The sequence below is a fragment of the Equus caballus genome, chromosome 8 (assembly GCF_041296265.1).
Source record: "Equus caballus isolate H_3958 breed thoroughbred chromosome 8, TB-T2T, whole genome shotgun sequence".
Lineage (NCBI taxonomy): Eukaryota > Metazoa > Chordata > Mammalia > Perissodactyla > Equidae > Equus > Equus caballus.
The window spans coordinates 91,443,849-91,470,966 of record NC_091691.1 but is presented as its reverse complement, the minus strand read 5'-3'; the positions used below and the strand labels follow the sequence as shown (position 1 = coordinate 91,470,966).

Sequence of the window (27,118 nt, the reverse complement as noted above, 5' to 3'; positions counted from 1 at the left end):
CCACCCCTGGCCGCTGGAAAAGCCCATAACACCGTTGCAGACCCCAAGGAGAGAGCACATCTAGGTGGGCTGCAACAGTAGGCACCAGCAGCCTGAAGCCCCCCTGTGACGGCCCCCACAGCAGAGGAGGGAATCCAAAGGACCACTGTGGCTACGAGGAGGGGCCCAGGCCCAGTTAGCAACTGCAGACAGGGTTCCTGGTTGGTGCTGTATAAACAGCTGCTCCCCCACCGCAGCAGCTGAAACAAGTGAAAGGAGCAACTAAACTCTATCTCCATGCGGAGGCACAAATCAACAACATCAAGCAATATGAAAAAATACATTAAATCTCCAGAACAGAAAGAAAGTAACAAATACACAGAAAACAATCCCAAAGAAAATGAGATATATAACCTAAATGATGATGACTTCAAAACAGCCATCATTAAAATTCTCAATGAGTTAAGAGAGAGTTCTGACCGTCAACTCAACGAGTTCAGGAGCTATGTCACAAAAGAGTTTGATACGATAAAGAAGAACCAAACAGACATATTGGAAATGAAGAACACAATAGAGGAGATTAAGAAAAATCTAGATGCTCTGAACAGTAGGGCCGATAATATGGAGGAAAGAATTAGCAATTTGGAAGATGGCAATATAGAATTGCTGCAGGCAGAGGAGGAGAGAGAAGCAAGACTAAAAGGAAATGAAGAAACTCTCCGAGAATTATCAGACACAATTAGGAGATGCAACGTAAGGATTATAGGTATACCAGAGGGAGAAGAGAAGGAGAAAGGGGTAGAAAACCTATTCAAAGAAATAATGGCTGAGAACTTCCCAAATCTGGTGAGGGAGATGGATCTTCAGGTGACAGAAGCCAATAGATCTCCAAACTTTATCAATGCAAGAAGACCAACTCCACGCCATATAGTAGTGAAGCTAGCAAAAGTCAATGACAAGGAGAAAATACTAAGGACAGCCAGGCAAAAGAAACTAACCTACAAAGGAACCCCCATCAGGCTATCAGCAGATTTCTCAGCAGAAACTTTACAGGCTAGAAGAGAGTGGAATGATATATTCAAAAATCTGAAGGACAAAAATCTACAGCCGAGAATTCTCTACCCAGCGAAAATATCCTTCAAATACGATGGAGAAGTAAAAACTTTCGCAGATAGACAAAAATTAAGGGAGTTCATTGCCACAAAACCTCCTCTTCAGGAAATCCTCAGGAAAACCCTCATTCCTGAAAAATCCAAAAAAGGAAAGGGGCTACAAAACCAAGAGCAGAGGAGATAAGTAGAAGGACAACAACAGAGAGTAGCAGCTCTACATCAGAACAGATTAAACCATGGGACGAGAAACAAAAGAAACTGAAGAAAAGCGGAAAACAAGACACAAAATGGTAGTGGTAGGCCCCCACATCTCAATAATCACTCTAAATGTAAATGGATTGAACTCCCCAATCAAAAGACACAGAGTGGCAGGATGGATCAAAGAACAAGATCCAACAATATGCTGCCTCCAGGAAACACACCTCAGCCCCAAAGACAAACACAGACTCAGAGTGAAGGGATGGAGAACAATACTCCAAGCTAATAATGAACAAAAGAAAGCAGGTGTCGCTATACTAATATCAGACAAGGTAGATTTCAAAGCAAAACAGATAAAGAAAGATAAAGAGGGACAGTATATAATGATAAAAGGGACTCTCCACCAAGAAGACATAACACTTATAAATATATACGCACCCAACACAGGAGCACCAAAATTTGTAAAGCAACTCTTAATAGAACTAAAAGAAGACATCAACAACAATACAATAATAGTAGGGGACCTCAACACACCATTAACACCAATGGACAGAACATCCAGACAGAAAATCAACAAGGAAATAATAGAATTAAATGAAAAATTAGACCAGATGGACTTAATAGATATATATAGAACACTTCATCCAAAAACAGCAGGTTACACATTCTTCTCAAGTGCACATGGAATATTCTCAAGGATTGACCATATTTTGGGAACCAAAGCAAACATCAATAAATGCAAGAGAGTTGAAATAATATCAAGCATCTTTTCTGATCATAATGCTATTAAACTAGAAATCAACTACAAGCAAAAAGCAGAGAAAGGTGCAAAAATGTGGAGACTAAACAACACGCTTCTCAACAAACAATGGATCATTGAAGAAATTAAAGAAGAAATCAAATTTTATCTGGAGACTAATGAAAATGAGAACACGACATACCAAAACATTTGGGATGCAGCAAAAGCAGTCCTAAGAGGGAAATTCATCGCAATACAGGCCCACCTCACTAAACAAGAAAAAGCTCACATAAGCAACCTCAAACGACACCTAACAGAACTAGAAAAAGAAGAACAAACAAAGCCCAGAGTCAGTAGAAGGAGGGAAATAATAAAAATAAGAGCAGAAATAAACGATATTGAAACAAAAAAGACAATAGAAAGGATCAATGAAACAAAGAGTTGGTTCTTTGAAAGAATTAACAAAATTGACAAACCCCTAGCCAGACTCACCAAGAAAAGAAGAGAGAAATCGCAAATTAATAAAATTAGGAATGACAGAGGAGAAATCACAACAGATACCAATGAAATACAAGAGATCATAAGAGAATACTATGAAAAACTATATGCCAACAAATTGAACAACCTGGAAGAAATGGACAAATTCCTAGACTCCTACAATCTCCCCAGACTGAATCAGGAAGAAACGGAGAATCTGAATAGGCCAATCACAAGTAAGGAAATAGAAACAGTAATCAAAAATCTCCCCAAAAATAAGAGTCCAGGACCAGACGGCTTCTCTGGAGAATTCTACCAAACATTCAAAGAAGACTTAATACCTATTCTCCTCAAACTGTTCCAGAAAATTGAGAAAGATGGAGAACTCCCTAACACATTCTATGAAGCCAACATCACCCTGATCCCCAAACCTGACAAGGACAACACAAAGAAGGAGAACTACAGGCCGATATCACTGATGAACATAGATGCAAAAATCCTCAACAAAATTTTGGCAAACCGATTACAGCAATACATCAAAAAGATTATACACCATGATCAAGTGGGATTTATACCAGGGACACAGGGATGGTTCAACATCCGCAAGTCAATCAACGTGATACACTACATCAACAAAATGAAAAACAAAAACCACATGATCATTTCAATAGATGCAGAGAAAGCATTCCACAAGATCCAACACCCATTTATGATAAAAACCCTCAGTAAAATGGGTATAGAAGGAAAGTACCTCAACATAATAAAAGCCATATATGATAGACCCACAGCCAACATCATACTCAATGGACAAAAACTGAAAGCCATCCCTCTGAGGACAGGAACAAGACAAGGGTGCCCACTTTCACCACTCCTATTCAACATAGTACTGGAGGTGCTGGCCAGAGCAATTCGGCAGGAAAAAGAAATAAAAGGAATCCAAATAGGTAACGAAGAAGTAAAACTCTCGTTGTTTGCAGACGACATGATCTTATATATAGAAAACCCCAAAGAATCCACAGAAAAACTATTAGAAATAATCAACAACTACAGCAAAGTAGCAGGGTATAAAATTAACGTGCATAAATCAGTAGCATTTCTATACACTAACAATGAACTAACAGAAAAAGAACTCAAGAACTCAATCCCATTCACAATCACAACGAAAAGAATAAAATACCTTGGGATAAACTTAACCAAGGAAGTGAAGGATCTATACAATGAAAACTACAAGACTTTCTTGAAAGAAATTGACGATGACATAAAGAGATGGAAAGACATTCCTTGCACATGGATTGGAAGAATAAACATAGTTAAAATGTCCATACTACCTAAAGCAATATACAGATTCAATGCTATCCCAATCAGAATCCCAAGAACATTCTTCACAGATATTGAACAAACAATCCTAAAATTCATATGGGGCAACCAAAGACCGCGAATTGCTAAAGCAATCCTGAGCAAGAAAAACAAAGCCGGCGGAATCACAATCCCAGATTTCGAAACATACTACAAAGCTACAGTGATCAAAACAGCATGGTGCTGGTACAAAAACAGGTCCACAGATCAATGGAACAGAATTGAAAGCCCAGAGATAAAACCACACATCTATGGACAGCTAATCTTCGACAAAGGAGCAGAGGGCCTACAATGGAGAAAAGAAAGTCTCTTCAACAAATGGTGCTGGGAAAACTGGACAGCCACATGCAAAAGATTGAAAATTGACCAGTCTTTTTCACCACACACCTAAATAAACTCAAAATGGATCAAAGACCTAAAGATTAGACCTGAGACAATAAGTCTTTTGGAAGAGAATATAGGCAGTACACTCTTTGACATCAGTTTCAAAAGAATCTTTTCGGACACTGTAACTCCTCAGTTGAGGGAAACAATAGAAAGAATAAACAAATGGGACTTCATCAGACTAAAGAGCTTCTTCAAGGCAAGGGAAAACAGGATTGAAACAAAAAAACAGCTCACTAATTGGGAAAAAATATTCACAAGCCACTTATCCGACAAAGGGTTAATCTCCATAATATACAAAGAACTCACACGGCTTAACAGCCAAAAAACAAACAACCCGATCAAAAAATGGGCAGAGGACATGAACAGACATTTCTCAAAAGAAGATATGAATATGGCCAATAGACACATGAAAAGATGTTCATCATCGCTAATCATCAGGGAAATGCAAATCAAAACTACACTAAGATATCACCTTACCCCCGTTAGATTGGCAAAAACATCCAAAACCAAGAGTGACAAATGTTGGAGAGGTTGTGGAGAAAAAGGAACCCTCATACACTGTTGGTGGGAATGCAAACTGGTACAACCACTATGGAAAACAGTATGGAGATTTCTCAAAAAGTTAAAAATAGAAATACCCTATGACCCAGCCATCCCATTACTGGGTATCTATCCTAAGAACCTGATATCAGAAATCTCAAGAGTCCGTTGCACCCCTATGTTCATCGCAGCATTATTTACAATAGCCAAGACGTGGAACCAGCCTACATGCCCAGAAACTGATGATTCGATAAAGAAGATGTGGTATATATACACAATGGAATGCTACTCAGCCATAAAAAAAGACAAAATTGGCCCATTCACAACAACGTGGATGGACCTCGAGGGTATTATGCTAAGCGAAATAAGCCAGTCAGACAAAGACGAACTCTATATGATTCCACTCATAGGTGGAATTTAGTATATTGATATGGAGATCTGATCGGTGGTTACCAGGGAAAAGGGGGAGTGGGGGGAGGGCACAGAGGGGGAAGTGGTGTACCCACAACATGACTAACAAAAATGTACAACTGAAATCTCACAAGGTTGTAATCCATCATAACATTAATAAAAAAAAAAAAAGCAACAGCGATAAGAAGCATGACCTTTATTTTTTCTTTTCCCTTTTCATTCTACTTTCCAGTAAACAGCAATATTTGACAACAAGTAGACCATGAATAGCTAAGGAAGCATTAAAAAGAACAGTCAGGGGCTGGCCCAGTGGCATACCAGTTAAGTTTGCACATTCCATTTCAGCAGCCCCAGGTTCGCTGGTTCGGATCCCGGGTGCGGACCTATGTACTACTTGTCAAGCCATGCTATGGCAAGCGTCCCATGTATAAAGTAGGGGAAGGTGGCAAGAATGTAAGCTCAGGGCCAGTCTTCCTCAGAAAAAAAGAAGAGAATTGGTGACAGGTGTTAGCTCAGGGCTAATCTTCCTCAAAAAAAAAAGAACAGTAAGAGGGTAAAAAATTGCTTCATGGTAATCATATGCATACACTACTGTGAAGTGGAGTTGCTGAGTCATAGCGTAGGCTAATGTTCATGTTTAAAGACACTGCTACAATTTTCCAAATGGTTATATTAATTTACAGTTGCACAAACTCTGTATTAGGTTCCAGTTAGTCCACAGACTTGACAACACCTGGCCTTTTCCATCCGTAATTTGGCCCTCCTGATAGGAGTATACTGAAATCCAAATGCGGTCGGTTGTAATGCTGAGGCCGAATAAAATCGAATGTCTTTTCATATGTTTATTGGGCATTTGGAATTCCTTTTTAAGTGGCTGTTCAAGACATTAGCCATTTTTCTGTCTATTTTATTACTAATTTGTAGGAGTTTTTAAATTTTAAATATAAATATAAAATTATGGAGGTAAAGATAAAACTTTCATCTTTTATGTTATACTTCAAATGATTTCTTACAAATAATAAAAAAGGGACTTTGAGAGTTGAGGACAAAATTTGAGAATTAAAAATACATCTTTGCAGACTTAATAAATTTAGTAGAATCAGCAAGAGAATAAATAAGCATGAATGAAAATTGAATATCTAGCAATAATTGAATACAGAAGAAAATGACAAATTTTATAGCTGTTAATGACGAGATACATAACAAACTTTTAAAAAATTGAACATATAGATATTTTATGGCTTCTACTTGCAGAATTGAACAAATGGAAGAGAAAAGATATTCAAAGATATAATTCATGAAAAATTCCCTGGAGTGGAGGAATAATTGAATTTTAAGAAAACGTGCATTTCATATTCTAGGAAAATTTGATATAGAACAATTATGTCAACTATAATTTACAGTTATTTACCCTCTAGGAAAAAGAAACAAATCCTTAGGGATTCAAATAGCAAAAGTGAGTCATCCACAAGAGGAAGAAGTTGAGCTAGGCTCAAATTAATTGCTGTAATTAACTACAGGAATCTCAGTGCAAAAAGAGGGCAGAGCAATTATCAAAGTCCTAAAGGAAGGAATGTGGGATACAGTAATGTTACAGCCAGCCAGTTTCACCCTCGAATGTAAAAGCAATCAGCTGTTATTGTCAATTGCCTGAACTCTTAGAAATATTACAATTATGATCTCTTCTCTTTTCTTTTTGTTTTTTGTTTTTTTTTGGGGGGGATAAGTTTAGCCCTGAGCTAATATCTGCTGCCAATCCTCCTCTTTTTTGCTGAGGAAGACTGGCCCTGAGCTAACATCCGTGCCCATCTTCCTCTACTTTATATGTGGGACGCCTACCACAGCATGGTTTGCCGAGCGGTGCCATGTCCTCATCCAGGATCCGAATCAGTGAACCCCGGGCCACCAAAGTGGAATGCGTGCACTTAACCACTGCACCACGGGGCCAGCCCCTGTAATCTCTTCTTTTAAAAATAAATTATTGGCAATAAATTCAGTTCATCAAGAAATAAAAATAAATTATTTGTTAATAGAGAAGATACGTATAGAATATAATGAGCATTCAATCAATTAGAGAAATAAGAATAAACTAAGGGGATTACTGTGACACATTATAAATATTATAAAGCTTGACAGAATACAAATAATGATACGCTCACCTAGTCAGTGAATGGATGTGGAATGTTGCCTGGGAGTGCAGACTTCATCATGCCTGACAAAGATCTATTTGTAGGACTCCTACAACTGAAGCATACATTTACAAATCCATGTTATTTCAGCCTCCTAATACTTTTGCGTACTCTTTATTCAGAGGAGAACTTTAGAAACAAATTTCTTGTATCAGTAAAACATTTGTCTGGAAGTTTAGCAAAGCTTTCAGCTCTAAAAGAATATTTTCATGTTTTATTTTTCTCTAAGGGAAAATATAAATATCATGCTACCAACTCTAGTTATATATATATATATATAAGATTTTTTGATACCATAATTTAATCAATTTAATTTTTCTATTATATAGGACTGACAGATTTTAAATTATAGTCACTTAATATTTATGATTATTTAACATTGGTTTTGATAAATTTTGATTTATTTACTTTCAGCCTTTTGTTCTTTCTTACTGGAATTTTACATTATGAATTATTTCTCTAAAAATAATAAACTCATTTTTTCTAAAATAGTGAAGCCATATCTATATCTATACATCTATATCTAAATCTGGCTTTTGGATTATTTTGTATAATTTACTGTTATTTACTTAGGAATATTTACTGACATGGCTTTACAGTAATACCAGAAAGCAAGAATTGGGGTTTAAGAAGAGGGAAATAAGTTTTAGAAGTTGCACAGCTGAAAAACTTGAGGTACATGACAAAGTGAATGAAGTGATACATCAAAAAATGATGTCTAAAAGCTTCCTTATATTAAACCAGAACACGCACACATTTCTCTTTCATTTACTCATTTATGCTTACATATTTCAAAATATATTCTAATACAAAGGGTAATCATACATGGCTATATTTCTTAAGTGTACTAAGATAATTTTCCTTTGTAAAATAGTTGTCAAATTTCCACATGACTCTGGAAACTGATTTTCACTTCCTATCAGGCAAGACTGATAAATGTTGTTTGAGAACCGTGCCAGTGGGAGGTACATTAAGTGGAAGATATCTGTGACACAGTACCAGCAGGGTCAGCAAAAGATTAATGCAGGAGCTGTGGAATAAAAGAGATACGAAGCCAAAACCCTGGAGAAACAGTGGGCAGGAAGCAGCATGTTGGACAATAAAGTGCACAAAACTGCAGAGTAATAAGAATAAATGACTAAGTGTCAGGAAATAGTTACAAAGCAAGATAAATCATCAAAATAATGTGAAAGATAACATTGTGAGGCTCCGTAAAGATAAACATTTAAAGTTTATCCACGTATTTTATGCAGGTAAAAAAAAGATGAATTGTTAAAAAGAAAAAAGTATGATTTTAGGATTTGAGTGGATAAGGTCATTTCCTGATAGTGCTGCAATAAATGATGACAAATTTAGTGGCTTCAAAGAACGCAAATTTACTATCTTACGATTCTGGAAGTCGCAAGGCTGCAATGGGTCTCCCTTGGTTAAAACCAAGGGAATAACCGAGCTGTGTCTCTTTTTTCAGGCTCTAGGGGAAAATTTGTTTTCTTTCTTTTCCAGCTTTTAGGCACTCCCTGCATTCCTTAGCTCATGCCCCTGATTCCACCTTCAAAGTCAGGGGTTTAGCATCTTCAAATCTCTGTCAGTGATCTCCTTCCCTGCCTCCCTAGTCCACTTTCCAGGACCTTTGCAATGACATTGGGCCCACACAGATAGTCTAGGATAATTTCTTTATGTTAAGGTCAGCTGATTAGCAACTAATTCCATGCGCAGCCATAGTTCCCCCTTGCCATGTAACAGGTCCTGAGGATTAGGACATGCACATCTTTGCAGGGCCATTATTTCTCCTCCTACAATGGGTCTGAGATTGAAAATTAAAATTTGCTTCCCATACTTGATCAATCTCAAATTTTATGGTTACATTTTGCGGAAGAAACTCTGTCTTCTCTCTCCAACTTTACAAATTAAATTTTTTAAAATCTAAGTTTTGTAACTTAATATGAAGCAACTAATTATTTCTATTTATTATTTCATCTATCTATCTATCTATCTAATCAGTGAGCTCCTAGAAGTGCCAAGGGCTGTGTCCCAGAAAAAAACCCCAGATATTGTCACTACACACATGGAAAAATAATTATAGTATTCATAAATTGTTCATAATATTCTGATATTATAAACATTTTGGATGGCAAAAGCTGATATTACTCTGGGACAATGTTACAGCAGTTAATGCGGAAAGAAGAGATCAGATTCTACACACAGCTATAGCCAGCAGGATTTCATGTTGGAAAAGCATATGTAGGTCGGGAGATAAAAAACAAATGTGAATCAATAATAACTCTAAGGATGTTAGTCTGAGCAAATGGAAATAAGAATTTAATTTCAAATGAGCTGGGGAAGGTTCAGCTGAGTTTTGAACATGTGAATTTTGAACGTCCTTTACCTTTACAAGTAGAGAAGTTAAGTGTGCAGTTGGGTATACAAGTCTGGAGTTTAAAATAGGGGGAGTCAGAGATTTATGTTTAGGAATAGTGTACAAACAGGTGAGAAGCCTTGAGACTGTGTGAGAACACTAAAAATACAAGTGCAGACACCAATGAGAAAAAGATGAAGGACTGAGTTCTGGCGCAGGGACAACATTAAGTGGTCATATGGAAAGGGTTAAATCAGCACACAAGACTGAAAAACGGGGCTACTCATGAGTGAGGAGGGAAACAGAGAAAGTTTGGTATCCTGGATACCAAGAAAAGACAGTGTGTCTGCCAGGAGGGAGATGTCAATAATGTCAAATGCTGCTCATACGCCAGCTGAAATGAAGTCTGATAATTGAATGCTGGATTTATCATTGACCATTAAGACATCAAACAAATTGGCTCTCGGGACTTGTGAAAATGGTTCCTGTTATCGAACAGCACTCAGAAATAGTGTCATTTTAATAAGTTATCTCTCCTACAACTATCTCACACTTCCTTAGTTGAAATAGAGGCTCCCCTAGAGGCTATAATTGTTTATCATAGCCTCCTTTGCTACCAGTCAGATTAGGCATTTAAAAAGAACAATTAATTTTTATTGGATTAATAAGTACTCCCTGTGTATGAAATGAAGAGGATCCATGACTTACTGGTGACTTCTGGCACCTAGCATCCCCACCCTGAGTCATCTGATCCTGATGTAGTAGGTCCAGGGCTGGCAAGTGGGTTTGGCCCCTGACATCCTTTGTAGGATCAACTCACTCTTCACCCTAGGCCTTCTAACATGACACTAAATGCTGAGCTACAATATCCCAAACAGAACACTATATAGGATGACGTTCACCTGCCTTTTCACCGTTTCGTTCAGCTCTATGGTGGGCTGCTTTGTGACTTGGAACCCTCAGTGCTGAGCTGAGTGAGCTGGGATGAAGCTGTTGCATCTTTTCAAATCTGTACCTGCCAACTTTACAGAGGCAGCCAGACCCATAGCACAACCCTTCTAAGTCAGTAAGTAAACCTGTTGAAAGGCCCTAAATATATACTCCTACTCTTGCTCCCTTTCTCTGATTCTCAGTTCCTGGCACCACAAGAAACTCAAATTGTTCATTTTTCACTTCCATGTATATAAGGATAAACATATTTATGAAATATTTAAAGTTTGTCCACTCATTTACTCCCATGTAAGATACATCACTGGAAAGATAAAGTGAAGTGCCGTTCCCTTCCTTGTCTTTTCTAACGGGAGAAATGATTAAAGCATCACCCAGATTTGTCTGTCCTCACGTCCACTCACTGGTACATCCTCAACAAGATGTTCCATCACGCTGACCCCCTTACTATTGAATAACTGCTTGATTATGGGTAACAGCCATCAGAGCAGGGAAGCCAGAGATGAAATGCTTCTGAAAATACCTGTCTGTATACTATTAGCACTAAAATGAATAGGGAAGATCACCTAAGTCAGCCCCCTCATTTTAAAAAGGAAGTAACTGGGCCCTGGGGGAGCTGGTTTTCTCTTAAGCGTCTGACCATTTTATATTAAGATTCAGGGAGGAGATGACGTGGACTGTGTTTTGACTGTAGTGTCGCAAGTACAGGGAATGTAGGCTAGCCTAAAAGCTCTGGGAGGTTTGGTGCTAGACAGATGCTTAGGCACTGTGTGTAGCCTAGCTAGTGAAGCATGACGTCTACCACGAGTCTTGGGCCCTTTTTGTCATTTATGGCATTGGTGGATGACAGCTGCCTTTCAAACAAATTATAGCTACATGCACTGTGTTCAGCAGCATCTTACACTGAATTCTCCTCTTCCTGTCAGTTCACAATGCAGCACCTTCGCCCAGTGAGAACTTAATAAGTGCCAAGTAAAGGACAAATCACAAAGTTTACCAAATCAGCAACATAATATAGACAGGATTTTGAATATGTTCCTCAGTTGGCAGACTATTTTTATAAACGATGATTTGAATATAAAAGTCAAAACTTTAACACATACGATTAAGGACAGTGACAGTTATTTATGTATCAGTAGTTTAGCACCAAGTTAATTCACAAGGGATATAGTGATAATGCAACTGCAACTCTAATTGTACTTTCAAACACTAATTTTTATACGCTCATGTGTGGTAATGACATGTCAGTCTGTGTAGTGTTTCTTCACTGCCTTATAATAAGCCCACAAAAATAAGCTCTGTTAATGGGAAAATAAACGAGCTATATAATACTACAAAGATCATTATTGCTATTCATCTCCTCTGTTTTTACTTGGCTCCAGGCTTTACTGAAAGGCATTTTTCAAACACAAAAATGACCTTCATTATCTTGAGACTATGGGAAATAAGTAAAAAATTCTTTGATTGATTAACCAATTAGCACTAAGTAGTAGTGCTTATTCATCTGCATATTAAAAAGTCTGTTAATGGACCATGGTAGAATTTAGTACCTATAAACAAATCAAAAGAAAAAAAAATATTTTGAGAGGTAACCATGTCAAGCACGATGAAAGTGCTGACAGAGATAGAATCGGTGTCGGGAACTTGAAAGCATTCTCACTTAAGGAGACACTCAGACTCCACTGGGATCAGTAATTTCAACTTTCCTTCTGCTGCAGCTCCCTCATTGGCAAAACGTGGCTCAAAGCACTAGGATGCCAAGATCTTACACTTGCACTTACTGTGGAACGGTAAGCAACGGTGGATTAGGTGGAGTGAATTGATTTAATTTTCTCTTGCCCTCTGTTCCAGCTGCTATCATTTCATCAGTCTCATTATCAGTTTCTGTCCACCTTGGGTTCTTTCATTTATTCTCTTTAATATGAAATAAAACACAATATAGTGAATCATTCACAATTCCTACCCCTAGAATCTTTATTGATTCATTTATTCAACTTTATTTTTATTTGTGTTCACTTTCTTCATATCCATCCATTGAATGCTGTACATGTGTTAGGCATTCTACTGAATTTGGGTGATAAAACGTGAAGTAAAAACTCAGTCGTTACCTTTCAAGCACTCAGAGTTAAGCAATAAACCATTAAATGAAATAATTTTATAACTATATATTATTAAGCATAGAGAAAAGCTGAAAGAATGGTAGAACGATATCTGTTTACTCACCACCTAGATTCTACAATTGTTAATACTTTGCTAATTTTGTTTACTATTTTTATATTCATATAAGTACTTGCTCAACCATTAAACTACATAATTTTTAAATATTCATATTTTATCATCTGTCAACAATAGCAAACCTCTTTATGAAAATGAGAAAACTGATAAAATATATTTGGTATGATATTTCTGGAATACAAATCAATTTTTTAAGAAAGCAAGCAATACAAAATATAGGTAACAGTTCACAATTTTCTATAAGCGTAGTAAAAACAATAACACTTAGAAAAAAAACACCACCACTCATAATGGAAGCTATAGCTTTCATTACTTTTACATGAATATTTTTAGATATGAAAATATGTTTTATTGGCTCTGTATTTAAAAATTAAAAGGCATAAAAATTAGTCCAACTACTTCTTATCCTAGCTAGTGTTTCAGGCATTTTAACTTCTTGGAAATATACTCAAAATATTGACTATTTATTTTATAACTAGGCTATTTTATAAGAGATATTTACCTACCTAATTAACTGATGTTTCCATATGAACCTTTAATTTACCGCTTTTCTAAAATCAGAAGCATAATGATACATATGGCACTTTCAAAATGATTTGGTGTAAATTTTCTCTTTCATTGTGTATTGGGCAACTACTGATACAGCTAATATGTAGCATTTAGACATAGCGCTTATGGTAACAAGACACTCGACTGCGAAAACAAACAGTAATTCTGCCTCTGTTCTAGATCCCATTCATTCACATATCTCATTGTTCTCATGGGTATTCAAAGGCCCTTGGAGAGTTTGAGTACTATGTAGCACCTTCCAACTTGCTGTTAGAAAAAGATGCCTATAAGGGTGTCCATAAATATATGCTATAAAGGTGTTACAAGCACGAAAAACATATATATTAAAGAATTTAACAAGGGAAACTTACGTATGGGTTATACTGTGTTATACTGTGCACTGACAGCCATATCCTAGGTTGTTCTCAATGTCATGGACAAGGTTAAGGAAAAATGCTGTTAACTGCATTTAAGCCTTGCCTCTATTCAACCACAGCCTTCACTGAAATCTGCCGCAGTAAGTCTTTCCTCATAATTTTTCCACTTTTGTCTTTCCTCATTTTATAAAATAAAGCTCATGAAGAACTAAATAGGTAAATTACAATAAAGATTCATTTCTACACTCTGCCATCATATGCCTGTCTCTCATCTCCAATATTTGGGACCATGTTTTATATGCTATTCCCATCTCATCCAGTGGCCAAAGTGACTTGGAAGAAACCTGAAAAATACAGAATAAAAGTTTAGGAAGAACATGGAAGTAATGATGACAACCATTAAGAAAAGAGAACATATTTTGGAAAGGATTCAAACTGGGTAGGACGACTATGATTGTATTCCCTTCTTTAGATGGGAATCAGATGGCAAACATTTGGGAAATCCTTTAGGTTGCCAAGGGATGAAAATATAGATCATTTATTAGAATATTTTAATGTTACAAGAAAGAGTGATCTAACTGAGTATATTTATAGTAAAACTTTGATAAGTCGTAATGAAAACAAACAGTGCAGTCTAGAGATTTGAAAGGAATTCAACTCCTGCATTATAGGAAATTATGAGACAAGGAAGACAGCAGGACTGAATTTTCAGGCTAAACGAGCACGATAATGTCAGAGTGCAGAAGACTGAGCTCTGGCTTCAGACTCTTGGCTCAGCCACTGACCAGTTAGCTAACCTTTCTGACCTCCCTGTGCTGCAGCCTAATTGAGGGTCTGATCACACGTAATGAGCTTCAAGCAAAGGGACAATTAATCGTATGTGGAAGGATACACAAATCTTTGCAGGGCTTGGAGCTTCTCAACATCTTAGTCCTTTTCTATGACCTTCAGTGACCTCATATATAAAACTGGAAAAATTATGTCTACCTTACTTATTTGCAATAATAACTAATCCAGTCAAATAATTTGAACTGTGTTTAGCCTATAGTAACAATTTATGCTTTCTTGGGCTACAAGAGATCATGTAAAACATTTAACAAGAATGGAGTCTGGTTCAAATTACAATTTAGGAAAGTGTTGGAGTTTTTAGGGTTTAGTAGCATCTTCCATCCCTTCCTCTGAGTTCAGAATTGCATGAGAAACAGATAAGGCAATCAGCTTATGGGTATTAGTTTTTAATTTACTAATATAAAAATATGGATTGCAGGATATGATTAGATGTACAGTCATTTTGGGCTTCACTATATACTGCTGCCAAGTTGAAACTACCTGCAGAACTGCAGGCATCACCTTGCAGGACTGGGTCTTCCTCTGGGAGCAAACCTTATGGGAAGGTAGAGAAATATTCCCCCTCGTACACTGTGCATAGAGTAGGAGAGAGAGACAGAGAGAGAGAGAAAGAAAAGAGACAAGGAGAGAGAGAAGGGGTCTCATTAGAAGAAGCTCTTTAGGTCAAAAGCAGCTATCATCAGTCCTGTTGAGTTTCACAAGGGTCTTAAAAATCAACTTGTTTTGGAAACTAACATTGCCTAATCGTATGAATCCATGCTTGGAATATTAGAAAATATGATATGCTTTCTTCTAATAATTTCCTTATGTAATTTTTGCCAATGGTTGACGTCATTTAAGTTATTTTTATGCCAATTTCTGTCACTATAATTTGGTTAAATACAATGTGAAACACAAAGCAATGTATGACGTTCAAAGGTAATATGCCTCACTGCTTGGGTGAATCATAGTGCTTAGTTACGTTTAGATTGCACAAGAAATTTGTGAGTTTTAATCTCAAATCTATTCTGGAAACTTCTTCAAGAATTTTACTCTCAGGGACAATTTTCAAGATTTTTTTCTTTAGAAGAAGCAAGTGTCCTTTATTGTAAATGACTTACTTTAGCTTATAGATGTAGCACGATGTCTTGTTTGAATCTAATTTTAGTTTTCATATCTTGGAGACATTATTTGTAACTGAAAAGTATGTTTATTGCATGTTAAACCTGCAAGGATAATTCACAAAACTATCAAGTCCAGCCAATCAATCTCTTTGTTACAAATGCTTAAACAATTAAGAAATGTTGACTTCAAATAACCAAACAACTGCACTTGCGTTCCAAGACATTTGATGGTTGACTCACCGCAGCCTGCTTTCCATCATTGTCCTGTCCTTTATCCTCTCATCCTGTGATGTAGATATACTTAGGTGTATATACAAAGATAGACTCCAATGCTAGATTTATTTTTGTACATGAGAATTCTATAGAACAGGTCACAGTTCCTTTTCAGTTTATCAACCTTCAAAAAGGAAAATAGATTGCTAAGATAGTAAGCATAATTTTCTAGTAGTATAGACATAATGAGAGCTATCAAGTCAACGTGTAGTGGAGATTATTCTCTGTTCTTATCACTAGCTTCTACCTTTAATCTATCATGTTCCCTGTAAGTGGTTACATCTAGAATTCAGTAGTGAGCTTCTAGAGAAAGAATTAAGGGAGTTAATTCACTGTTTTGTGTCTAAGTCCCAGGTCACTACAGCTTAAGCTTAACCATCCCTATGTGGTTTTACTGGCCTTTTATGTGTACTGATTTGGAGCTTGAGAGCAAATCTTCACCTGACATTTATATAATCTTTAGAGAAGAATATTTACTGGGACTTTAATTTCCCTGTATGAAAGGGGAAGGGGGGGAAATAACATGGAGAACTTTAATTTCTCTATAGTTCGGGTCTAGTTAAAGATGCATGGATGTTTATTTACTAAGGGTTACAGTGCAGTAGCAGAATATGGACATTTAACAGGAACCAAATAATGTAAGCTATGCTATCATGAGTTACACATTGAAATATCCAATAAAACTGTTAAAATAATTAAGGTCAATTTGATTAAAGAACAAAAATAATGGGATTTGTTATTCTTCTGGTGTATTATATGCAAGATAATTTTAAAGAAATTTAAGGATCATCCAGGTGGAAATCAGACTTTCTTTGGCCAGCATCGGTATGACATTTATAAAGATAATAAGGTGCAGGACTTCCCATTTTACTCTTCTCAGAAAAATTACATGAGAGTAGTAAAGATAATTATGTAATTGATTCTATAAAGGTAACAAAGCATCTCTTACATTTCTCCTCAGAGACATCAATGTCTCTGCTCTCTTAATGTTTGGCTATTAAACTCACTGAATTAAAAGAAAAGAAAAGTGGTGAACTGTCATCAATGATAAGATTAAATTACCCTCCTCCAATGCTTCCCATGCTCACTCTCACGTAGGAGGAATTTTGGTTCAGCTTGATTATAGCAAGACAGTAATAAGGTCACTTGTGTTGGGAATGGAATCTTCACACAGTTTCTACCTGTGACTTTCATTTAGAAAGCCATCGTCCATCGTCTGACCCTGCCTCCATGAAAATCGAAGATGCTGTTTGGGAGATTTGCTTGGTTGTTAAGTGGTGCACATCTCCAATTTATTATAAGTCCATGAATTAAGGTTGGGATAAAGGTTTAGCCAACTAATCTAATGAAGACCAAAGAGGTTCTCCTCTCTCCAGGTAATCTAGCTCTGCTTACCAGAAATAAAGTTTTATGAGAATTTAGGGCCAAAGAGACAACCAGCAACTTTGCCTAACTACGTCCTGAATATGGATACCCTACTTGAGATTCCTGTGGATTAGTAGGTGGTTGATAGAAGACAAGATATAGATGTTGGTGGGTCCAGCTCCAAATGCCAAATCCTTCTCACCTTTTGAGACTCAGCTTATAATTTCAAGTAAAGCTCTTACCATTTGTGATGCATAATCTGGTAAAGGAGTTCTTGGCTTTCCTAGTTTTTTTGGTCATCATTAAAGAGCCTTTAGAGGGTTAATTTTCTTTTAGAAGGAAGATAATATGTAAATATTTTTTCCTTGCATTTTTCTAGAAAGAAAATTGAGCCTTATAGCATTGGTAGGGTTTATGATTTCCCTTTCTTTAATATAGAACAATTGTCAACAATAAAGATAAATAGAATTTATTTTTGAATAGAATTCAGAAAAGTTGTTGAGTGACTACTTCTTGAAACACTCCAGGCTAGTAACGTGTAGGACTTGCAATCTTCAGGCCAGCCACCCCACAAATTATTCAATGACCATTATTGTTAAATACCAAACACCTTTATGCAATACCTATTTTGGGGAATGTAGTATGGATTCAGACTCACTGTTGTCAACAAATTTATAAGTTAGTAATAACAGTAGTCGTTATTGTTACATGAATGTGATCCTTTTAAATGATGTTTAATCTGTAGAATCTCCAGGTCACTTATATATACTTATGTCATATATTGAAATAATACATATGCAGATGTTGCATCATTAAATCACTTAACAAGTGTTACTAGTAGTGTGACCTCTGAACCTTAGTTTTCTAATCTTTAAGACACAGTAAATAATGCATTTTTGAAGGATTCCTAAGAGGCTAATTTAGAAAATTAAGATAATTTGTACAGCTTTTGGCACAAAGGTTTTAATAGATAGTAGACATTCTAAAGTTAATCATAATATTGGAGAATTTAATTTACTTTATTAATAATAATCATTCTATTATACACTGCTTTTCTAATAATAATTTAATTTTAATAAATGCACTGGGCTGAGCTTACAGTATTTCCACATTAAGTCTGCACCTAAAATGTACTATGAAACTTGAAAGATAAATTCATAAAACAGAAATGACAGCAAGTTGTGCTATGAATTATTTGGTATATGGGAAGCCCAAGTTATTTTTCTCTTTAATAGTCATTTAAATTGCTTGATGATAGAAGTGAATATAGTTGCAGAGACCCAGGAGGATGAGGAAGTTTGAGATAGATCAGCATTTCAGGAATTAATTCATTTGAATTAAGAAGAAAAAAGATCAATGGAATGATTTAGAATTCTATTAATACTTATATTAATGGTAAAAAGCAAGTATTTGCAGTAAGCTTCTCATACATAAGTCCTATGCAAACATATCAAAAATGATAATTTATGAGAAACCTTCTATTCTGTGACAAAAGATAGAGTCTTCTTCTTTTCTAAGAACAAAATGTCAATCATTTATGCCACATCAGTTTCAAAAGAGATATTTATTCTGACATTTAGTTCTGCTTGTCAAAAACTAGACTTCTCTTCAACACAGAGACATGCACACATGCTTTCATGCACCATGAGAAGTTTTCATGAACACCATCTCGTAAAACATGTCTGTTCTCAAGAATGTACTTTAGTAATGTACCATATAGAAAGGCAATATCAGAGAAGAATTTATTTAAGAGAGTTTCTTGGATGAATGATGTGAAAACATGGGAAGAAAATCATAGATGTCACAGCGATGACTTTTGAACAGAGAAAAGGGATGGTTGTCATCAGAAATCAAATTATCTTCTCCATGGGAAATTAATCAAAACTTCCAGTAACAAGAGAATGTCAAGTCAAAGGAAAACTGGACATATGTATAGCAAGATTCCTGTAATCTGTGGATTCCCCAGAACATTTGTCATGAATGAATTCTATCTGTAGTCCTCAGAAAAGGTAAGGGGAAATTAGCAGTTGAGTTGGAATATACCTGAAACAAATTTCATACACATTTATAAGTTTCTCTGTAGACTCCACCTTTAATTAGCAGTAGCAATGGAGTAATGCACATAGTTCAATAAAAATACATCCAACATAGACTTGATGAAGAAAAATACATGTGATTGAGTTCCGGGAAAGCTAAGAGGATGTGTACTTGAAACATAAGCAAAAGCAGAAATCTGGAGAGGACCGACAGTGCAGGCACATTACACACACACATATACACACACACACTCTACATACCAGTAAAACACTGTATGTGTGTGTATGCATGTGTGAGAGAGAGACTAATCCATTACTTTGGGTTATTCAAGTTCGTCGTGACCCAAAGTGAGAGAGAAATGGATAATTTAATACACTATACCTCTGAGGACTTAATTTCTTTTCTGTCTCCTATAATGTGAAGGTTGCTCTCTGTCTAAAAATATTGCACAAAATACAACTCCATGTGTACAATATGTCCTTTAAACCCCAGTCAAGTGTATCATTCAGGCCTAATTAAAGAAATAATGACCTGTTCTGGAGACAAATTTGACTGTACAGTACTTGGAATTATTGCTAGCTGATGGATTTTGTGACATGAATTCTGGGTGATTTAATAGGTTTTCAAACGTAATTTTGTCTAGAAGGGATTTTTGCTTTATATATTGACTTTAAAAAATACTGCTGTCACCACCCACTCTGAATTAAGACCCAAAAATATCAGTAAAATGAAATAGCAAAATGAAAGTTTCTTAAAGACTGAGAATATCTGGGAAATTTTAGTGCCTGTGTACAATCTCTCACATAGTTTTGGATATATGTGATGTACTATATGCTTTGTTAATACAGTATCTAAATCTCTATCTTTAGTAAGTATGCTTCTTTATTATTTAGGACATTTCCAAGGGTCAAAGGGCATAGAGGGACAGATATGCTCACCTAGAAATTTCCACGAAATCAATTACTTATATACTGTATATACTTTTCTGTATATACTGTGTATATAGTATGACAAATATGCTAATGTTGTCTAGAAGGAAAGAAAATGGTTATTAATGATTTGTGTTAATAATGAGATAATAGTAATAGAAGATGATATTTAGATAATGGTCCTTTTAATGGATCAAAACTCCCTTGACAAAATGCTCTTCTCAATCAACTCCCTGGGGAAAATTTAAACACAAGAGAAAAAGCTGAGAAACATTTTGCTTCTAGCTGGATCTTTCATTGAATAAGATCAATTGAGATGGCAAAGAGTGAAAAGTCTATTTTGACCCTGGGTACAAGTAGAGTTATCTGATCCATTTTTTACAGCAACCAAGATGGTATTTTAAACTCTGTATGACTCTCATTTTTTTCTCAATTGGTTTAGAGCTCAAAGGGAAAGCTGTAAGTGGCTTTCTACTCTATGCGCAGAACTACAATGAAACAGCCTGGACCACATCAAATAGTGGGCTCTTTGTACTGTCTGTCACATACATTCAAGTAACATTAAATTAAGACAAGCTAAAGGTCTATAATTTTTATGTTCAATGTAATATAAAAAAAAGTGTTGAATCTTTTTGCAGGAAAGGACAATAGTCACACACACCAATGTCAAGAGACAGAAACAAGACAGAAAGAAGAGAGATTTGCCCAACTGCATAGAGTGGAGCCATCATCCCAGGTCACAAAGTCAGATGTTTGCTCAACAAGAGGCGGCATCAAAGTTTCCAACTCAATCTTCATTTACAATAGAAAAGAGAAGCTCAGAAAAAGGGAAAGAAGACAAAAAAAGGGAAAAGAGTAGAAAAATACCTGGAGAAACTCTCTTGTTAGGGGCACTTCCAGTCCTACTTAATTCTCCTTGGAAAAGGAAGATTTCCTGTGTGCATGCACACATCTCCTTGGCTAGCAGTGACAAGAAGAAGGAAAGCAAAGGGAAAAGTGCTTCTCCCCATAATCTACCAAGAACTTGCAAAACGTTGTAGAGAAGGAAGAACTATTCCTCTACCCTCTCGGTCCTTCTGGCTGATCTAAGAATTAAATTGACATGAGACAGAATAACAGTAGGAAATCAAACACAGTTTAATAACATTTATACATGGAGAAACCCAGGAGCTCTGAGTAACTCCCCAAAATGGTGGAAGCCACAACCTCAAATATCATCTTCAGCTAAAGACAAAGGAGGATGTTGGGGGTACTGGTTTGAAACTTCAAAGGGGAGGAAGGCAAATTACACGGAAATGGAAAAGCAAATGTTTGATAAACAAATGTTGACCACGTCTTGTAAAGACAATGGGAGAGGAAGAGGACTTTGATTAAAAGGCCCTTGATAGGTTCCTCCCTGTCTATCACACCTAGTTTATGTTCCATTATAGTTACCTTCTGGTATTAGCTTCTTTCTGGAATCAGCCTTCTATCTGAAATTCTTTTAGGCAGTTAGGTGGAAGGTCAAAGTTTATTTCAGAGTCTTTTGTTCTTAAAAATAATCAAGACAAAGAGACACATTTTGGGGTGGCAAAGTCTGATCCCCCATAAGGTCATACCCCCAAAATATGATAACCATTAAGTAAAGAAAGTTTTCCAGATCCTAAACAAATAAAAGGGATTTAAACTCCTATGCTGCCCTTAAAGCAGGTGATGAGGGTGTTAAATGGGGAATACTTGACTAGAGCTGATTCATAATACTTCGAAATGACTATTTTTTATCATTTATATTGGTTACTTGGACTTTGAAACACATAATTCCATTTAAGTAGGAATCTTACTTCCTTATCGTGTAGAAGGAGTAATATTGGAAAACTAGGCCTCTCAATTGAGCAAGGGGAGTCAAACTAAGTATTTTGATAAAGTAAATCCTGAATTTGTTAAGAATTAAAAAAAGGCTTTTTGAATGGCAAATTGTTTAACTGTTAGACAACCTAATGATTTGTTTTTTATCTATTCTTTCCAAGATTAAACAAATTGGCTGAAGCTATGCTTTGAAGATTTATAATCAGTGGTAAGAACAACAAAACTCCTAAAGCAATCACTTACACAGTGCTTTTAAAAAGTCAAAATGATCCAGGCTGTCCAGTGTTGTTTCGGAAAGGAAAGAGTTGTGAGTCAGCAGAAGCACTTGTTATCTATGCTCTCTAAATATGTGGGCACATAGAGTTAACTAACGTCCCCCAACCGTCTCTGGACTGTATTCAGGCAATTGGCTGTGGTGCTAATATGGTCAAGAGTTAAAAAATAAAAGAAATCTGTAAGTATAGAACATGTAATATGATGATACAATACCTTAAAATGTAGGTTCATTTAATGTAAAAAACATAAAGACATACTAAATCTGAAACATTATAAAACGATAAAATAATTCCTTACTTAAATGATTTTAAATGCACAACATAGTATTGTCAAAGTTTAATAAAATACACGTGACAGATTTGTAAAGAATTTGAGTATTAAGTAAATTTTTTAAATAATGCAGATATTTTGATGGAAAGCCATAATAAGACTAATATATCACAATTTTGTTTTCTTAGGAGTGCCAAACTTTTTTAGTTTTAAGGTGGCATTTGCGTCTATAAAAGTAATTTTAGGTCTTATGATTTTCTTTCAAGTAAAAAGACAAATAATTTAAAGGTTAAATGTTCTTCAAATATGGGGCTGGCCCTGTGGCTGAGTGGTTAAGTTCACGCTTTCTGCTGCAGGCGGCCTAGTGTTTCGTGGGTTCGAATCCTGGGCGCAGACATGGCACTGCTCATCAAACCATGCTGAGGCAGCGTCCCACATGCCACAACTAGAAGGACCCACAACAAAGAATATACAACTATGTACCAGGGGGCTTTGAGGAGAAAAAGGAAAAAATAAAATCTTAAAAAAAAAAAAATGTTCTTCAAATATGAAACAAATTCAAGCATTGTGTTCCACGCAACACAACTAACAGCTTAATGGAAATATTTTTTTAAAAAGCCCTGAATAGTAATATCTACTTTTCACTGAAATTAAAAGACTCCTTTTGCAAAATGGTAAGTTAGACCAAATTTAGATTGTTTTATTGTTAAATCTGTTTTTTTTTTCAATTTTTATAAACTCACTTTGAATACTTGCACTCAATTGCTATTTCAGATAATTCAAAAGAATAAAACTCAAATATTATTCAGACCATCTGTTTCCAACCTGTTCTCTGTGGAGGACATGATTACATAGACTACGTACACCCTTATGAATTTTCATATTTAAGCCTTAAATAGAAATGAAGTGTCCCTTTTATTTTTATTTTAGAAGGCTGAATGAAAAGTTCTTAATTTTGATCATGGTCACGTCTTGAACTTATGCTGGTCCAAGAGGTTGATTTCCAACGAAAAATTGTAACAATAGCAAAAAGAAAAAAAAAGGCACTTTTTGAAGAGAGGCACTCTATCTCCCTCTTGTGCTTCATTTAAAAGAAAAACAAGTCTAGCAGTTATTGATTCTGTGGTTTCCAGCCTTACACAATTGCAGTCAGGGGCCAAAGAAAGCCAGGTGCTGTAGCTCCTACTGGCGTTACTTGACTAGCATCACAAAAGCAATTAGGGGTATGTCGAACAGTTTGCAGTTGACTTCGAGTTTGTATCCTGAGATGTTTGGAAGCTAATAAGAAAGAAAAATAGTATTGGCTCTGCGTTCTGCTCCTGTTCTCACGAAGCTCATTTGTCAGACAAAATCTGAGAACGTGCCAGCAATGTGTCTTATTAGTAAAACAAACTGAAAACCTGTCTGGCGTAGGTTGTGCTGCAGGACAAATGACAGAACTTACTACCAGAAATATAAACAAATAAATTACTTTTCAGTTGAAGACCATAACAGAAAATGGTGACCTCGTGTCAGCATGATAAGATTGCTACCATTGCATCTAAAATGAATTACTGGACTTAGTAAACATTCAAGCTATTATTTCACTTAAGTGTAAATTCTTTGCCATAGAAAATGTTAGCACATGAATCTTTTTTTTTTTTTGTGAGGAATATTGTCCCTGAGCTAACATCTATGGCAGGCTTCCTCTATTTTATGCGGGATGCTGCCACAGCATGGCTTGACGAGTGGTGCTAGGTCTGTGCCCAGGGTCTGAACCTGCAAAAACTGGGCCACTGAAACAGAGTGTGTGAACTTAATCACTACACCACCAGGCTGGCCCCAAACCTTATTTTTCAAGACTATTTTAAGTATGGAAGTGCAATGTTTTATTAATATCTCACTAAAAAAACCCCTTAGTTCTAAAAGGAAAAAGATAAATTTAGATGTTATTTAATATTTTAAAATAAGATTGCAATAAATGTATACACATAAATTATTCATGTAACCTCAATCTAAATATTCACACTTGCTCTAGAACTGAAGGAAATTATACATTGGTAACTATATTGATGAACCAAAAAAGTAGATAGGTCATTGCCTGGTGCTCCTTCCACATATTTGTAATCAACTAATATTATTCACATACGTTTATTGTTACAAGATATTTTTTACAGAGTGTATCAGTCAAATTTGCCTTATAACAAATTATCCCAAAACTCAGTGGCTGTAAGGAAGAGGAACACTCATTTAGTCTCGTCATGTGTCTGTAGGTCAGCTGGGGCTCAGAGCAGCTTCATGCTTCAAGCTGCTGGTCCAGAGCTTGGTTTCTTGCTGTGGTTTGGGTTCAGGTCTGCTCGTGTGTGTTTACTCGGACCTCAGAGTGAAGGAGCAGTGATTGTCAGAGGAAAGCCCTTCTACTGACAGTGGCTAACGCTCAAGACAGCAATCTCAATCATATGAGCACACTTGGTGCTTCTGCTCCTGTCACAACTGTTAAAATTCCATTATTTAAAGCAAGTCATGTGAGCAAGCTTATAGTCAAGGGGCAGGAATTCTCTGCCTCTAATGGGAGGAACGTCAACGTTACGGGGCAAAGGATGTGGTTGCAGAGTGGTGAAGAATTTGGATCAGTGCTTGTTTCTATGTAAAAACATTGTGTTTACTAACCAAGTAGAGCATCTCTAATTAAAAACACAGATTAGAGTCTATTCTTCTTTATGGCAATTGAGAACTCTTTTCACACGTGCAAATGACGCTGTCGAATAACCTTTAAACGCTGTTTGGTCTGCATTTTTCAGAAGTTTTAATCAATTGTATCATCATTTCCAATCAGTTGAAAATACTTTATAATTCCTTTCTCATTTTTTCTTTGATTAAAGGATTATTTACAACTATATTACTTAATGTCTGGACAGTCAGGTATTTTCTATTGATATTTTTATTATGCTATCAAGCTTAATTACTCAGTGGTAGCATAATATATTTTGAATAATTCCAGCCTTTTCAAATATACTGATACTTGTACTATGCACCAACAAATGTCAGATAAAGCTAGATAGTCCACGTGCATTTTAAAGATTGTATACTGTGAAATTATTGGTAGTTAGGTCAAATTTTTGAAATGTGTTTTTAGATCAATGATTTGCTATCTGCTTTGTTTTCCTAACAGATATGAAGATCTCATTTTTCTCCTTTTAATTGTCTTCTTTATATTTTGCTTATATATTTTGAAGGTGTAATTTTAGTCTTGTGAAAATTTCCTAGTTAATTATCCCTTTATCACCGACATACACATTTTTACCTCAAATAACAATTTCTTCCTTAAAGTCTTCATTTTATGCTATTAATAAACTACATCAGCTTGTTTTGGGTTAATGTTGCATATCTGTTATTTCATCTTGTTACTTTCAACCCCTTTCTGCATTTGTATTAAAGAAGTGTCTCTTTTCAGTAGCATACAGTATATTTTTATATAATCTCAAAATCTGTTCCTCTAATTTAGCCCATTTAACTGTAATGCAATCACTGATTTATTTGAATTTTTATTAACTATTTTACTGTTTATCTTTTATTCTAGGATTCTTTTATATTGCTTTGTTACTTCTTTCTTGCTTAATTTTTGATTAACCAAATCTTTTAAAAGTTACTCTATTTCCCTCTACTTTCTTGTTATGTGTACATACCTTCACTATTATTTTGCGATCACTCTATAAATTATAATATTCATCCTTGACTTACTATCTTACCTTTCCCCTGATAATGATAGATACCCTGGGCATTTTAACTTGTTTTACCTTATTCCTATTTATTTTGCCATGCATTTAATTTTACATATAATTTTTGTGAATAACATATTTTAAACTTCACAATTAATAACTCATATATATATGTATATTTTGCCACATTGTTACCTGTTTAGTCCTATTTACTCCTCCCTGAATTTTTATGCTCCCATCAGGATTCATTTTTCTTTTGCCTCCAGGATTCCCTTTTGTACATTTCTTGATCTATACTGCTCATAACGAATAGTCTCCGTTTTGTTTGTTAGAGTATATCCATATTTCTCTTAATTTTTAAAGAAGCCGTTATACATAGAATTCTAGGTTGGCAGCTGTTTTCTTTCAGCACTGTAAAGTTACCATATTTCTGTGTTCTGTCTTCTATCATTTCTTTTGTGATGTAAGCAGTCTGACATTGTTGAATCATAAAATTCACAGGTATTGATTATTTTTTAAACCACTTTATTGAGGTATGATTGTCATATAAGAAGTTGTATATTCTTGATGATTTGATGATTTTGGGGTAATCACACACTTGTGACACCAAAACCACCATC

At 35.7% G+C, this 27,118-nt stretch overlaps 1 long non-coding RNA gene across 1 annotated transcript in view; it reads right to left on the bottom strand.

Moving 5' to 3' along the window:
* LOC111774569 (uncharacterized) overlaps positions 1–26,911 on the bottom strand; it is a 68,378-nt gene extending 41,467 nt beyond the window's left edge. The window contains exons 1-4 of the long non-coding RNA XR_002809566.2: positions 26,694–26,911; positions 16,046–16,202; positions 12,474–12,606; positions 7,359–7,443 (exon numbers count right to left, since the gene is read on the bottom strand). This is a non-coding gene — a long non-coding RNA (uncharacterized lncRNA). The remainder of the gene's footprint in view (positions 1–7,358; positions 7,444–12,473; positions 12,607–16,045; positions 16,203–26,693) is intronic.
* Between the last annotated feature and the right edge of the window lie 207 nt (positions 26,912–27,118).